Source organism: Silene latifolia, unplaced genomic scaffold (genome assembly GCF_048544455.1).
Source record: "Silene latifolia isolate original U9 population unplaced genomic scaffold, ASM4854445v1 chrun_scaffold_16, whole genome shotgun sequence".
Lineage (NCBI taxonomy): Eukaryota > Viridiplantae > Streptophyta > Magnoliopsida > Caryophyllales > Caryophyllaceae > Silene > Silene latifolia.
Window position 1 is genome coordinate 4,239,229 of NW_027413123.1, and position 14,763 is coordinate 4,253,991.

The 14,763-nt window shown below is 39.3% G+C and overlaps 1 pseudogene; it reads right to left on the reverse strand.

Annotated features, from left to right (window-relative positions):
• Positions 1-438: 438 nt before the first annotated feature.
• LOC141637204 (putative serine/threonine-protein kinase WNK5) lies at positions 439-14,353 on the reverse strand (annotated as a pseudogene).
• Positions 14,354-14,763: the final 410 nt, after the last annotated feature.

Genomic DNA, 14,763 nt, shown 5'->3' on the forward strand with positions numbered 1-14,763 from the left:
ATAATAGTGTCATATCGTGAATGTAACGCTACGTAACACTTAAATTAAATATGACCGTGGTAGTTTTTTCTTAAAAGTGGAAGTTAATTTTTTGTTTTAAAATTTTATGAGGAAAAAAAAGCAAAAAAAGAAAATAAGAAAAAAAAAGGGGGAAGTTGAGGATGAGTGGGGAGTGGGGGGTTAGAGGGAGTATGTAGTATCCTACACATGGGTGTAGGATATAAGAATTGGTAGTTTATGGGTCTCTACTGGCCCCTTGTTTGTTTTGTAACTTTGTAGACTCGTTTTATTTCTATGCCAGTTTATTGTTGTAAAAAAAAGTCTAAAAGTCTCACCAATGTAAACCCAGCACAAAAATATAGATTGCAATTTTTCACCGTTATTGAAAACAATATCGTTAATAGAAACACGTACTCAAATTCAAAAGAAAGTTCATTTATACAAAACCAAAGGTCTTATCTGAAAATTGAAAATACGAGTAGCTCTAATAGTGTAAAACATAATAATTTAAATCTACGGTTATCACAGAAGAATATAACATTCACCCTCTACCACATTTCATGCTCGGTCGGCTAGTGAATTCTCACATTGCCGAGCAAGCCTTCGTAAAACCATCTCTTTTTATACTTTCCTCTTTCATGTTCGATTCCTGTAACATTACGACTCTAAGCATTTATATCATCTAATAAACTCCCATTTTTCTTTTTCTTTTTTAAATAAAAGGAAAAGAACACGAAAGAGGAAAATTCAGGAAGGATCGCGGAACCCTATGTTCTCGACAGAACCGACAGTCCTAGCTGCGGGACGCTTATTCACAGCCTGCATAAGCACTCGATGCAACAATTGGCTTCGAATGTCCATAAATGAACGAAGCCTGCTAAACTTGCTATGGCCAGTCGACCTCGCACCGGTTATGGTGTCACTGAATCCAATGCTCTTTTTGGTACATTTGAGACTTTCTTTTTCTTGGGGACAGAACCTAGAACATCCTTCAGTTGTCAGGTCATTTTGCTGCATACAGTATTCGCTGTCAAAGTAACTGTACAAACTAGAAGAGCTTTCTGAAACAGCATCTTCATTGTGGATCAAATGTTCTGCAACACAATAATGGCAAGATTACTGCAAGGTCCACGCTTTTCAACACGACTCAAACATTTAACAAGCTTCCCTAATATAGAACCTTCCGAAATGTCAAGAAACACAGTCAAATGAGGTAAGCAATTGGGCCCTGGGTGTGGAGTACCCAATATTACCATTGTGTTGAAAACAATAAGATGCTTCTTAATAACCCATAACGAAAATTGCGCATAGGATTGCTTCCATTCAACTAGTTCACAATATGAAAGTCTAGGCAATTTCGTGAACAGCATTTCCTTGATTCTATCATTTCTCTGCCAGTACTAGTTACAAATGTAAAATACTTACCGTCATAAATGTTGCAATACTTTGAAGTTTGGGAGGCACAAGTAACTAATGCACACAATAAGCATTTAGACCATCTAAAGTTGTTTGGTTAATAATCTAGAAGAAGTTTACAATACCTTGATGCAAATCATGGAAGTTGTACAAGTGATTAAGATGATGAGGTAATGGTCCTTGACAAGAATTAGGCAAATCAGAAAGGGAGTCATGAGAAGGTGAACAAGAAGACAAGTAGGGAGGGTGGTTTTCGTCATCATCATCATTAAAGTTGAAGCTGTGCTGCTGCTGAAGGCTTTTGGATCCTCGAACTAAAGATGAAATTTCATCTTCGATCATTTCAGCTATCTCCTGCGGCTCCCAGTCAGTTATTTCCAGCTCCTTTACCATTTCCATTGCAACATCCATTGCCGTGTCATTAATGACGTCGAATGGAAAATGGATATTTCTGACACATCCTTTACAATAAAGCCATAATCAAAGCGCATTACTCATTAGAGAAATACAGGTAGACCATAACCAGAACCAAAATTCAGGGTTAGATCCAGCATAACAATATCACACCGAGTGCTGCAAACACTCCCATAATCAATGGTATGGGGTCAGGGGGCTCTGGATGTATTCAGCCTTCCTCTTGTTACCAAAGAGACTGTTTCCGAATAACCCATAATAAAAACTGCGTCTAGAATGCCATCTACTGATTGCCAACTGATCTGAAATACTACGACTGGAAGCACTTAAACATGACCCCAATTGCCTTAAAAGTTCTTGACTAAGGCGACGTAGGGGCATTGGATTTACTCAACCTTACCCCTTGGGTAATAAACACAGAGGTTGTTACGATGACCCAAATGGAAATTATGTAGACAACCACACTGGCAAATTTCTTTCATATCCGACGAATCAAGTGACAAATATTTCCCAATCAAAATTAAATTACATCCACCATGGCAGGTCTTTATCAACCCATATCATTGCCACATTATCCCATATAATCACTTTAAAGACCCATTTTCATAAGACCTTTAGTCATAGATGGAAAAGCTCAAAACAGTTATTAAAATAGGCAAACAACCTCTATGTTTACGAAGGATTTTATTAGTTCACTAGACGTTGTTGGAAATGATGGCTGTAAAAAGCCAAGTTGCTTTGTCCAACTGTGAAGAAATCCAAAAGTTCCACATGTGAGGGTTGTCCCACATTGATAAAAGAGGAGAAGAATTACCATTTTATAAGGCAAGGGGCTACTCCCTCTATTGCCAATTGGTTTTAGAGTGGAACCCTCTTGGGCCTACGTTGTGGACTCTCTCTCCTCCGTTTGGGTGCGGCCCAGGCCCGTAGTTGAATTTAACATGGTATCAGAGCCCATGGCTAAAGACCTGGGTTTTCATGGGCCAAAGTTTGCAGTCGGACGAGCAAAAATTGCTCGATTGAATTTGTCCGGTCGAGTTATCGGGCCATGTTTTGAAAATGGACGAGCAAGGTTGCTCGATTGAAAATTGTCCATCTGTGTGAAAAGTGGGCCTCACATGTGAGGGAGTGTGAAGAAATCCAAAAGTTCCACATGTGAGGTTGTCGCATTGATAAAAGAGGAAAAATTACCATTTTTATAAGGCAAGGGCTACTCCCTCTATTGCCAATTGGTTTTAGAGTGGAACCCTCTTGGGCCTACGTTGTGGACTCTCTCTCCTCCGTTTGGGTGCGGCCCAGGCCCGTAGTTGAATTTAACACCAACTTTCATTTGGTATCCCACATCGGTAGTTTACTTTGGTATCCATGTGTTTATATTGGCTTTTGTCTTTCACTAGCCAATTGTGTGGACCAAGGAGGCTTTTGTTGGGAGTATTGGGCCTGTGGGTTTGGGTCCAAACACACACTTGTGTGTGCCCGGCCCGAGCTTGGGCTCGGGTAGAGCACTTGATGCGGGCCAAAGGCCCCCTTTTAATCTTTTTGGGCTTGTGTGTAGTGGGTCATCCCACATTCGATTATCTTTGGGCAGAATGATATCAATTAAGGCTGTTAGTGGAGCGATTAAAGAGCTGTTAATGCTCCACTAATCACGTTTGACTGCTGCGTTTGTGGAGCAGTTTTTGGCTCCACTGTTGATCTATTTATAAATAGATCAACACGCTTCTCTCCAGAACACACAACAATACTCTCCTCTCTTCTTTCTCCTCTTCTCTACTTATAATTTCTGGGTAATGATAATTATTTTCGTTCCAAGTCTCACGATTCGAGTGGGCAACCGAGTTGAGACCGTAGTGTTATCCTTGGGAACTACCGGCACTAGTCGATCGCCACCACGGTCGCATTCGGAATATAGTTTTCAAGGCGGTGGCTCGTTACCCGCACTACGATTCGGGTTTTATCTCTCTTCGTTTTTTTCGCTTTTACATTGTTCTGCGTTTTTCCTCCAACAATTTGAAAACTATACGTTTGTTGTTGTTAATTGTTGTAACAATGTCGTCTGTTTTAGCTAAAACCCTTCCTGATTTGACTAAACTTGAGAAATTAGACGGTCATAACTATAAGCGTTGGTCACGTAAAGCGTTGATGTTTTTCGAACAACGGAAATTGATTATGTCTTTGTTTAGTGACCCGCCGCTCTGTTAAAGAGGTGCATCGAGACCGTAGAGAACACCCTCCGCTAAATCTGTGTTAAGTCAAACGAAGAGGATATTAAGAAATTTGATAAGGACAATAAACTTGTTAGATGCCGCCTTCTAAACAACATGACCGACACCTGTTTGACTTTGTTTATGGTTCATAAGTCGTCTAAACGATATGGGAAAGCTTAGAGGCTAAGTATGGGGTGATGATGCGGGGAAAAAGAAATATGTTGTGGGTAAGTGGCTGGAATTTCAGATGGTCGACGGAAACCCATCATGGAACAAGTTCATGTCTACGAGAACCTTTGTCTTGATGTTGTTAATGAGGGTATGAAATTAGATGACATTTTCGTGGCTAATGTTCTGTTAGAAAAGTTCCTCCCTCCCGGTCGACTATAGGAACCACCTTAAGCATAAGAAAAAGGACTGTCTCTCCAAGAACTAGTAGGACACATGAGGACCGAAGAGGCAAATCGCCTTAAAGACAAACCCGTTAGTCAACCCGTTAAAACTTCGTTCTGCTTTGTTAATGCTAATCTGGTTGAGTCCGGTGGTCCGTCTTATCTTGAGAAGTTCAAGGGTAAGGGTAAGGCCAAGGTTGGTCAGGGTAAGAACCAGGGTCGGGCTAAGAAGAATGGTCCAGGGAAGCATACCAAACCGGTTGCTAAGATTCGAAACCAAAGGGTCCCATTGTTTGCTACGTCGCCGGGGAAAACTGGTCACAAAGCCTACCGTAATCTTTGAAAAGAAAACTGCTGAAGCTAATGTTTTTGTGATCGACGATGTCATTCTTCTTTGTGGTTGTGGAAGCTAATCCGGTGGGCAATCTTCTTTGAATGGGTCTTGATCTTTGGTGCTTCTAGACACCTCTGTCTTTGATAAGGGGTTATTTTTTGAGTTCGAGGAAGTAGCGATGGGGAATGTGTCTACATGGGTAATTCTTCATCTGCAATCATCACGAGCAAAGGCAAGATCTTTCTCAAACTCACCTCGGGAAAACACTTGCTCTCACCAATGTTTTATTTGTACCCTCATTGCGTCGAAACCTCGTGTCTGGTGCCTTATTGAACAAAGTTGGTTTGAAACTTGTTTTTGAGGCTGACAAGGTTGTAATGTCGCGTAATGGGGAATTTGTGGGCAAGGGTTATCTGTCTGGGGGGGTCTTTTTGTATTGAACACGATTGTTTTTAATAATAATGCATCTACTTCGCTTATATTCTTTGAGTCTATTGATGTTTGGCATGGTAGATTAGGTCATGTGAATGTTGACTATATTAAAAAACTTAGAACTATGAGTTTAATTCCAAGTTTGACGAGTCAAGAATTCTCTAAATGTGCTAGTTGTGTTGAGGCTAAATTCACAAAGAAACCTAGTAAACCTGTCACAACTAGGAATACGAGTCTTCTTGAGTTAATTCACACCGACCTAGCCGACTTCAAAAATGTTGCAAGTAGAGGTGGAAAGAATTATTATGTCACCTTTATAGACGACTGTTCAAGGTACACCCGTGTCTATCTGCTTAAGACTAAAGATGAAGCGTAACAATCGTTTATAAACTTTAAAAATGAAATCGAAAATCAACTCGACAGAAAAATTAAAAGGGTAAGGTCCGATAGATGTGGTGAGTATAAATCTAGTTATCTAGCCGACTTTTGTGCCGCTAACGGTTTAATACATGAGACTAGTCCACCTTACTTACCTCAGTCTAACGGCGTAGGCTGAACGAAAAATAGAACCTTAAAAGAGATGATGAATGCTATGCTTTTAAGTTCTGGCCTATCTGACGATATGTGGGGGGAAGCAATTCTATCGGCTTGTCACATTCTTAACCGTGTACCTCATAAGAAACTTGACAAGACACCCTATGAAATTTGGAAGGGCTATCCTCCTAACCTGAGTTACCTTAAGGTGTGGGGGTGTTTGGCTAAAGTGGGTTTACCAGATTTTAGGAGACCTACCGTTGGACCAAAGACCTATGATTGTGTTTTTATAGGTTATGCTCAAAATAGTTCTGCTTATAGATTCATGTCTTTAAGTGACCGTTCTATATCGAAGCTAGAGATCTTGTGTTTTTGAGCATGTTTTCCCATTACAGAAGAATGTTGATTCACCTCCTAGTTTACCTGTTACATCTGTTGATATCTCTTCACATGCTAGTAGTAGCACTTCTATTGATCATGTTGTTGAACCTAGAAGAACTAAGAGACCTAGATGTCCAAAGAACTTTGAGTGATTTTGTTTCAACTTTTCTTTGTCTGAACATGGATACTCTGTTTGTGCTAGTGATGAATTTGTTTCAGCTTTTTTAATAGAAGATGACCCAAAAACGTATAGTGAGGCAATGAAATCCATTGATGCTAATTTTTGGAAAGATGCTATTAAAAGTGAACTTGACTCTATTGTGTCAAATCGGACTTGGGAGTTGACTGATTTACCTAAAGGTAGTAAACCCATCACAAGTAAATGGATCTTTAAAAAGAAAATGAGACCTGACGGAACAATAGAGAGGTTCAAAGCTAGACTTGTAGTTAGAGGCTTTACACAAAAGAAGGGTATTGATTATTTTGATACTTACTCTCCTGTGACCAAAATTTCGACTATTAGAACTCTTATCGCCTTAGCTGCTATTCATAACCTTGTTATACATCAGATGGATGTTAAAACTGCCTTTTTGAATGGTGAACTAAGGGAAGAGATCTATATGTCTCAACCTGAAGGTTTTGTGATTGAGGGTCAAGAGAGTAAAGTGTGTAAACTGAACAAGTCTCTTTATGGACTGAAACAAGCACCTAAACAGTGGTATGAGAAATTTAACAACACTTTGATAAGTAATGGCTATGTGGTTAACAATTCTGATTCATGTGTTTACTCAAAGGTAACAGAATCCGATTGTGTGCTTATATGCCTTTATGTTGATGACATGTTAATACTTGGTAATAATTTAGAGGTGATAATTAGAACCAAAGAATTTTTGTCATCACAATTTGAGATGAAGGACTTAGGAGAAGCTGATGTTATCCTAGGAGTTAAGGTCATCCGAAACCCCAATGGAATCTGTCTAAGTCAATCTCATTATGTTGAGAAAGTTTAACTGCTTTGATGATGTGCCTGCTAGAACACCCTATGATCCTAGTGTAGCATTGTGTAAAAACTTGGGCAAGAGTGTTTCCCAAGAAGAGTATGCTAAAATCCTAGGTAGTGTGATGTTTTTAATGAACTGTACTCGACCGGATATTGCTTATGCGATTAGTAGATCGAGTCGTTATACACATAACCCTAGCAATGAACACGGAATGCTCTTCGTCGTTTACTAAAATACCTAAAGGGAACAGTTGACTTATGTTTGCATTATAGTAAATTTCTGCTTTGTGTTAGAGGGATATTGTGATGCGAATCGGGTTGCGAGTAACGATGAGATCTGTTCTACTAGTGGTTATGTCTTTACCATGGGTGGAGGTGCTATATCGTGGAAGTCTTCTAAACAGACTTGTATTGCACGCTCTACCATGGAATCGGAGTTCATAGCTCTTGAGTTGGCGGACAAGAGGTGAATGGTTGAAAAACCTTTTAGCTGACATACCAGTGTGGGGCGGACGGCTAACACCGGTCTCCCTGCACTGTGACTCGCAGGCTGCTATTGGTGTTGCAAAGAATAGTGTCTACAATTCGAAAAAGAGACATATTCGAATAAGGCACGCTGCAGTTAGACAACTCCAATACAATGGAGTGATTGCTTTGGACTATGTGAAGTCCGAAAACAATCTTGCTGATCCCTTTACTAAAGGGCTGGCTAGGAGACTAGTCGTTGATACGTCGAGGGGAATGGGGCTTAAGTCCTTAGGTCAAGAGTGAGACTTGACTAGGTCTAAAGCTTCTATTCCTATGGCGTTGTATGATTCATAGCCTTTTACGGTGGTGCTTTTGAGACGCACTTGATGAATTATACACCAGGTTGGACTTAGGTCCTTAATGACTCATGTGAGAAGTGCTATTGAGAAGCACTTGAGTCACCTACGTAGGTGTAACGATCATTAGACTATGAGAAGTCTTCTGAACACATCTATTAGTACCGAGGTAAACGCATAACTCTAAAAGAGCGCATTGCACTTTCGCGGAACGATCTTAATTCTGAAGGTATGATATGTGTTGTGGGGGGTATCGACCGAAGCTCAGCTAGGAATTCAAATCGCAAGATATTCTCTCATTTGTAAGTAAGTTGTTTCCTCATTTCACTAAAGTGTCAATTCAAATCGTAAGATATTGATACCTAAGTATCCAATCCTTCCTTTACCCAGGAATTTCTTCTCTTTGCTTTTCCTCGCCATCTGTGGGGGATTGTTGGAAATGATGGCTGTAAAAAGCCAAGTTGCTTTGTCCAACTTTCATTTGGTATCCCACATCGGTAGTTTACTTTGGTATCCATGTGTTTATATTGGCTTTTGTCTTTCACTAGCCAATTGTGTGGACCAAGGAGGCTTTTGTTGGGAGTATTGGGCCTGTGGGTTTGGGTCCAAACACACACGCGCGCGCGCGCTGGCCCGGCCCGAGCTTGGGCTCGGGTAGAGCACCTGCGGTGCGGGCCAAAGGCCCCCTTTTAATCTTTTTTGGGCTTGTGTGTAGTGGGTGTCACATTCGATTGTCTTTCGGAGGCGTAATGATCGATCAATTAAGGCTGTTAGTGGAGCGATTAAAGAGCTGTTAATGCTCCACTAATCACGTTTGACTGCTGCGTTTGTGGAGCAGTTTTTGGCTCCACTGTTGATCTATTTTCGCTATAAATAGATCAACACGCTTCTCTCCAGAACACACAACAATACTCTCCTCTCTTCTTTCTCCTCTTCTCTACTTATAATTTCTGGGTAATGATAATTATTTTCGTTCCAAGTCTCACAGTTCCGAGTGGGCGCAACTGAGTTGGAGACTGTAGTGTTATCCTTGGGGAACTACCGGCACTAGCTGATCGCCACCACGGTCGTACCGGAATATAGTTTTCAAGGCAGTGGCTCCGTTACCACGGCACTACGATTCGGGTTTTATCTCTTCTGTTTTTTCGCTTTTACATTGTTGCTGCGTTTTTCCTCCAACAGACGTGATCTTGAATAGTTGGCTTTTCCAAAGAAGCTCCTAATTAATTGGTGTTAAAACCCAAGCATTGTGGAAGCCCAAAGTGGGTAAAATGAACCATTAGGTTGAGCAAGAGGCTTTATTGTGTATGGTGTAAACACAGATTATCCGATCGTAGACAGTTTTTTTTTTTAATCCTTACCATCTTTGTCAGATTTCTGCACTTCGAGAAAAAGAGCGTTATCTTCTGGATTAATTGTTCCAACGATTGTCATGTCTGTGCTCTTGGTATGATTATCAAGAATAAAAGGCATTTCCAAGATCTCCCTTTTTGGAGAGTATATACAGAGAGGGGTGTGGGGAAGTGGCATGGGATCATCATCATCAAGGGACAGAAAAGGATTCAACAGCAGCTCATGGGCCGATGGCCTCGTTGAAGCATCCTCCAAGCATTTTGCCACAAATTGTTGGGCTTCTGCATCTTGGATACGGTAAAATGCTTCAGGCTTCTTCCCCTAAAATATTAAAGCAGTAAGCATGGGTAAGCAAATCACTGAAAAATTATAGTAGGTCAAAGGCAAGGGATTTAAAGAAACTAACAGCGGTCACTTTCTTATATATTGTGCTGGATTTGAGCCTATGTTACTCCGACACTTCACTTAGTTGCCGTGTCGCGTGTCAGACACGTGTCGGTGTTCGACACGACACGACACTTCGACACTTCAATTTAGACCACAAAACAGGAAAATTCACGCCAAATAACCGTGTCCGACACGTGTCGGCGTGTCTGAGTAACACAGATTTGAGCATTCACTGTAAGGATACTCGGAAGTAATCATCTCTAGAACACACATTCCAAATGAATATACATCCACGAGCTCAACATATTCTTCATCGTATAATTCTGGTGCCATGAATTCTGGAGTTCCTATTAAAATTCAAGAACATATAACGCAGTGAAAATTTTGGCATGCAAGTCCAGTAACTTATCTGCAAGACTGCAACAAGCTAATAAATTAGGATTCTTTACAAAATATGAAAACACTACTAGGAGTTTGCTAAAAATGATACTGCACACTGTGTAAAACGATTAACCGCACTTGCACAAATTACGGATTTTAAACAGTATTTCAACAAAACCTTTTAAACAGTAATTGTTTCATGCAAAGTATGAAATCAACAGTAACACAGTATGTATAAACATAAATATGGAAGCTAAAAGATCTTAAGACGAACCTACAACACTGTGGGCATGCTGTGAATCACGAAGGATTGCTGCTAGCCCTAAATCACCAATCTGCAATCTTTACCTGACCCAGGTGACCATTAACAAAAATGTTATCACACTTGAGGTCCCTATGGATCACAGGGGGATCAAGGGTGTGCAGATGCACAAGGCCTTGAAGTATTTGACGGGCCCAATTCTTGATCGCTCGAATGTCTACTTCTTTGTATTTCTGCCTATATCTGGCAATAGACAGCATTAGTTTATACAAATCTCCTTAACCCTCAACGGCTCAAGTCATTGTAAATATGCAATCATAGAAGTTAGAACAATTAAGGAAGTCGGCCATTTATGATGATAACCATGTGTTAAGTAGTCAGTAATCAGTTATATGTTTTAAGTATTCCTTATGTCGATAGTATTGTGTGAGCCTATTGTAAGCGTACAACCAAGGCACTAGCGCATTGTATATGACATAAAGAGAGTACGTCAGACGCGTAGAACGATCTCGTTTGAGTTTTTGTGCTTCTTATGGTATGACCCTCTCAATTTTTTCTTGATTAAAAAAGTTATTAATCAATAGAGGCAAATTAGGCATGGAGTCTAACATGAAAACATTACAACAATGCCCAATTCTGTTGTGAAAACGGGATACTTAAAACACCCAGCTCACTGTTTATGTGAAAAGGGATCATGTGAAATTCCAGGGTGTAACTCTTTGATGACATAACTACAAGTGCTCTCTGCTTGTTGGATAGAGAGTGATTATTACTAGAGAAATGGAAATCAACAAAGTATAAGATGGGGAAAGGCGGTGGAGGTGGAAGACTGGAAGGTGGAAAGAGATGGTAATGGGAGAATTATTACCCCCATATGAGGGTCATGCATTACTTTAGGGGGGAAGGTGGTTTGGACAATGCATTACCCTTATTTGGAGGTAATGGTTCCACTGTTATCGGCTTTCCACATTCTACCACCATTACTTTCCTCCATTAACACTTGTGTTGACCTCCATCACCCTAGTAACAATCACCTCCAATCCAAGCAAGACATAAACTTTTGTTGCGACCCTTTTACCTAAAAAGAAAGATTCTCCTCACGGTAATTAAATATGGGTTTGATACTTAAATTTTAAATCGATCATCACAGCATGGACATGATTGTTGCACCACAAATGGGCGCCAACATCCTCTTAAAATACGATTGTGGTAACCTTTGAAACCCTTAGAAGTTTGAACTTTGTACTGACGTGGTGCTGCAGTGCTTAATTTAAACCTACAACAGCATTGTTTCTAAAACTTGACAGCTAAAAAAATGAACTACCTTAATTATATATCCATTGAACTACCCAAATACAAAATGGAGAAAGAAGTGGGTCATAGACATTAGTCTCATAGATAAAGTTTATGGCAAATATGAAAATGAGGACACCCGCAAAGTACAATACATTTTAATGATAAATCAAATCAAGGAAAATATATCTTACTCTCTTAATGTGCCAGAAGTTAACATTTCTGTAATGAAGTTGAAAGTCCTTCGATCAGTATCTATCCAGGAGTTGTAAAATCGTATGATAGAATCGTGATTAAGTTTCTTAAGCAGATGAACTTCTGAGTATAATCGCTCCAGTTCATCTGGCGAGCAGAGTACATCATTCAGCATCACTTGACTCCATGCCACCTCCATTCCGAGTGCCTCATCGAACGCTTTGTAGACCGTCTTCATGGCTCCTTTGCCCAAAATTTCGTTAAACTACAAGAAAGTGTTACACACAGCTTCAGTTTTGACTACCCGAATATTTGCCAACAATATAAAGTACAGGGTAACAAACAGTGACCAGACACAGAGATACAGCAACAAAAGCACCAAATGAAAATTCTGAAATCAAAGGGACACAAACAACCAGTATATATAGGGTTAAACGTTAACAAACCTCCGTATAATTTCAATAGAAAAGATAAAAAGCTTCCCAAAAAAAAAAAGCCACGGGAGATAATAAACGCCAACACATGTCAAAAATAAAATGTCTCTGTACTAAAAAAAAACACTTTGCAACTGTACAAGGATTCCTATATACAAAGATTCATACTAAAATGGCAAAGCCAGTTATAGAGGCACCATCCTAAGAGACATGCATTGTGCTTTGAGGACAACCTGAAAAACAAGATGTCGATCTAGTTTCCACAAAATCCTTATACAATCTCCGTTGTAAAACTCCTTACAAATGTGAGCTTAGTTAACTTCAGGAACACAAAACCCATGTTATATTGTTATGTACTTTATAGTAATAAATGAAGCAATCCTTTATTCATTAACCTCGGCTCATGAAGTTATTGATAATTAGCTACACATTTACAAAGGTGATATCATTAGCCTAGGGTAAAATACCTGGACTTAGAATTTGCTTGGATACATCTGTAGCAGTAAAAACGGAGGGGGCAAAGAGTGAAATGGAGGTGAGGAAAAGGGAGGGAGGGGGAATGGCGAAAGATTATTCTCGGTGCGGATCTTTACTACTCCCTCTACTTCAGTCATTTTTTTACATCGTTTAAAATCCCTCCCAAAAAACAACTGACTGAAATTATGGAGAATGTTGGAGAGATGTTAATTTGATATGTAAGACTAAAAAAGGATCCCTACATATCCTTCAACCCAACATGCTATCCAAACAAGGGAGTGTGTACTGTTCCCTCCCATTCCATCCAACTAAACAAGGGGTTCATTTTGCAGGCCTTAAAATAGTTAGGACACGAAAAAAATTAAAAAACAATCCAAACTAATGTAGCAAGCCTTTCATTGTGATGCAAGTTAACGCATTTACAATGACACTCTGATTAAGGCATTGTTAAAATGCTGAGGCGAAGTCCTACGAAAGCGTCATGAAACTTGTGACATTGGACCCGGAATTGAGCCATGGTACCAGTAGTCAAACTCACATAGCAGAAATCCAAAAACCAGCCTATAGCCTACCAGTCACCCTACTCACCCCATGACATAAATCGTAATAATGTTCTTCCCTTACATTCCTGACAACTGACAACTGACAACTGACAACTGACTACAGCCGTATAAGTCAATTTTGAGAACTAAATACAACAAACAATAACAATCAATCCGAGAGCTAGACTATTCTATGAAACGAGCATTTTATTTCCCCTCGCTACTCCCCTACCCCAATCTACCTGATTGAGACCACATAAACACAAGTGTTCTCAAAATTATGCAAACCATCAACCATAAAGTCAAGACTACATATCTCGAAATAATTTCATCTCCACAACAAAAACCAAGTGCAAACATAATTAAACAATTATTATACAAACAAAAGAAAATAAATCACCAACATATACTGATATACATCCATGCCTGCATGGTGTCCAGAGGATAATTATTTAATTACCAACTAGAAACATGATTTATAGATTACATACGCAAATTAAAACGAATGGCAATAAAAGTAAAATGGTAAACTTAGACACCTACGGAGATAAGTTAGTTAACAAAAGCAAATTTATTGCAAATTTTAAACATGATCAACCAAACTAGTAGCATAAACATAATAAATACAATTACGTTGATGAACTTACACGTCCATAACGTTTAGAAGGATCCATTTCAGCATAACACATCTTGGAACTACAATTTCCACCACTTTGAGTTCTAACCCTCGTCATTTTATCAACAATCAACATAAATAAATACAACTATTTCCTTTAAACTAGGTTTATGTTTGTGTGTATTTTAGCAAAACAATTCATCAGAAGATAAAATGCTAGGAAATCCATGATTTTCCTTCATGAAATTCATAGGAAAAAGCACCAAACCATAACCAAAAAAGCCGGGGAAGTGGCAAATAAGCCCCAAACGTTTGCCACTATGTGCAAATTAGCCCCATAACATTTTTCTAGTGCGAATTAGCCCCATTAGTTATACCCGACGTGCAAATCAACCCAAGTAGAGATATCCGAGTAAAATTCTCGCCGGAAAATTGTGACTTGGCACCGGAAAAATGACTAGGATGTATTAAATTAAATAATAATTAAAAAAAAACATATTACCAGAATTTAGGTTTTCCATCTAGTTTTATTTCTTACGTCTGTTTATCTTCTTCCCATCTCCTTCATTACTATCTTCATTCTACAATAGTTCTCCCGTAGCAGCTATGGTTATCCCCATGCCAAAAGGTAATTTTTCCAATTGATGTATCGTTGCGAAACTTCGTTTAATTTCCAAGCTTAGATCGTGTAAAATTTCGTTTAATTTAATCACAACAACTCCGTTTAATGTATCACAACAATATCAACCTCAACCATCACCATTGTTACAGAACTTCGTTTAATTTCCGAGCTCAAATCGTGTAAAAATGACGGTATATAGTTGTAGTGTGTATAAATTCAGTTTCCCCCCAATTTCATTTTTTTTCGAGTTTTTGTGAATCTTAGTAA